Source organism: Physcomitrium patens, chromosome 26, assembly GCF_059467195.1.
Source record: "Physcomitrium patens ecotype Gransden chromosome 26, ASM5946719v1, whole genome shotgun sequence".
Classification (NCBI taxonomy): Eukaryota; Viridiplantae; Streptophyta; class Bryopsida; order Funariales; family Funariaceae; genus Physcomitrium; species Physcomitrium patens.
In genome coordinates, this window is record NC_143435.1 from 957,501 (window position 1) to 960,000 (window position 2,500).

A 2,500-nucleotide genomic window follows, 5' to 3' on the forward strand; every position below is an offset into this window, starting at 1 on the left:
TCCTCAAAAGACAAATCAGCAAGAAGTATGTCCAATCCCGGGGCCCATCGCCCCTCCAAATTAATGGAGGGGTCGGATAGAAATTTATAGAAATGTTACTTTTGTGAAACCCCTAGCCGACGAGAGAACTCTCACCGGTTTCGAAGTTCCATTTTCACATTCCGACCTGGGATGTTATGACTCCTCGGCCCACACTGCGAACGCGTCCCACACCCCTCCAAGTTTATCAGGAATTTCACCTGAGCTTGCAATAGAGATCGAGCGCGGTGGCGGTCACAGTGGTGGTCGACCAGGCGGAGCTTGAACGGCCTCGGCAAACACTTCTCCCCACCCTCCCAAATGAATGAGAGAATGGCTTGACAATACCGAGGCCATCGCCCCCCGCCAAAAATGGTTACTAGCTCTTGGGACTCGCTGCGACGTTACGCGTATCGGCACAAGACCAACCCTCTTTTTCCAGTCGCCCGCGCACCAAAAAAAATTTTGGCAGCGGGACTCACAATCCTTGACAGCCAGCTCACCATATAATACTCGGCGACCCTCCGCGGGACCTCCTCAGAGGGTCGCGTCGCCGGGAAACTAACCCCCACTCCTCACTGATCCAAGGTAACACGCCAGAAGTATCCAGGTAACCCCAGTAGTATCCAGGTATCCCCCTGCGAACGTCGGTACTGGGCTCAAAGAAGGCAGCGAGCAGTCGGGACCCGTAGGCACCGAGCAACCGTCACCCCCTCACGACTTTTCCCGAGACGCTTCAGAGGAACCCTTCCCCACATAGTACTCTCTGTGGGATTCGGCAGGCCCCCCCGTCCTACTGCACTAAGGAAGTTCCGAGACACACTTTTTTTTGTGGAAGACCACCCACCCTCCCTGTCCTGCCTGCTATCCCCGCCGCGACTCCTGGTCCCGGCCCTCCTCCCCGACTTCCTCCTTGTCCCGCTGCGAGTCCCGGACCTCCTCCCCACTACCTACTCCCGCCGCGAGTCCCAGTCCCGGCCTTCCTCCTCCTCCTCCTCTTCCCTAGTCCCGGCGCGAGTCCCGGACCTCCTCCCCACTTCCTAGTCCCGTCGCGAGTCCCGGACCTCCTCCCCTCTTCCTAGTCCCGGCGCGAGTCCCGGACCTCCTCCTTCTCTTCCTTGTCCTGCCGCGAGTCCCAGTCCCGTCGCGAGTCCCGGACTTCCTCCTTCTCTTCCTTGTCCCGCCGCGACTCCCTAGTCCCGTGGCGAGTCCCGGACTTCCTCCTCCTCTTCCTTGTCCCGCCGCGACTCCCTAGTCCCGTGCGCGAGTCCCGGACTTCCTCCTCCTCTTCCTTGTCCCGCCGCGACTCCCTAGTCCCGGCGCGAGTCCCAGTCCCGTCGCGAGTCCCGGACTTCCTCCTCCTCTTCCTTGTCCCGCCGCGACTCCCTAGTCCCGGCGCGAGTCCCAGTCCCGTCGCGAGTCCCGGACTTCCTCCTCCTCTTCCTTGTCCCGCCGCGACTCCCTAGTCCCGGCGCGAGTCCCAGTCCCGTCGCGAGTCCCGGACTTCCTCCTCCTCTTCCTTGTCCCGCCGCGACTCCCTAGTCCCGGCGCGAGTCCCAGTCCCGTCGCGAGTCCCGGACTTCCTCCTCCTCTTCCTTGTCCCGCCGCGACTCCCTAGTCCCGGCGCGAGTCCCAGTCCCGTCGCGAGTCCCGGACTTCCTCCTCCTCTTCCTTGTCCCGCCGCGAGTCCCGACCTCTTGTCCCGCTCCCTTGCCCAAGTCCCGACTCCTGGCTGTCTCGACTCCTCGTTGGCCGCCCAGTCTTCCGCATAGGTGGAAATAAATAAATAAATCATTTTTTAAAAATCAATTTTAAAATTAACTCCCTGTCTCGACTCCTTGCTGGCCGCCCAGTCTTGCGCCTAGACAGAAATATAAATAAAAATAAAAATAAATTGGTGAATTAAAAATATTAAAGTAATTTAATTAACTGGAATAAGGTAGAAAAATAAAAGGCAGAAGAATACTAAATTGATTTTTTCAAGTGCCACGTGTTACCTTGCTGATGTGGCTGCCACGTGGTAGTCCATGTCATGTCAAAAATCCACTAAATCGTTTACATGTCACTTTGGAGATAAATTTGTGTGTGTGCAATCAATTGGTTGTACAAATATGTTAATGACTTGCTAACTAATGCATCGTACAGGTAATCATTGCCCACTAACTAATCCATCACCACTGAAACTTAATGTCTTCAATTCTTCATCCTTCACACTCCACATCCAATTTATTTTTGTTTGTGTGAATTCTTAAATCTATCTTCTCTTTACATACTCCAAGCCCAACTTTCTAAACCCTTTATATAATCTATGTGAATCCTAGAATCTAGGTTTATATACCCCATGCAAACCCTAAAACCCTAAACCCTAAACCCTAACCCCTAACCCCTAACCCCTCAACTCATACTTTGTTCTTTTAATCATACAACCTAGACTCTGAAATTTTAATCTCATAACATATAAACTAGCATTGTAATTTCAAAA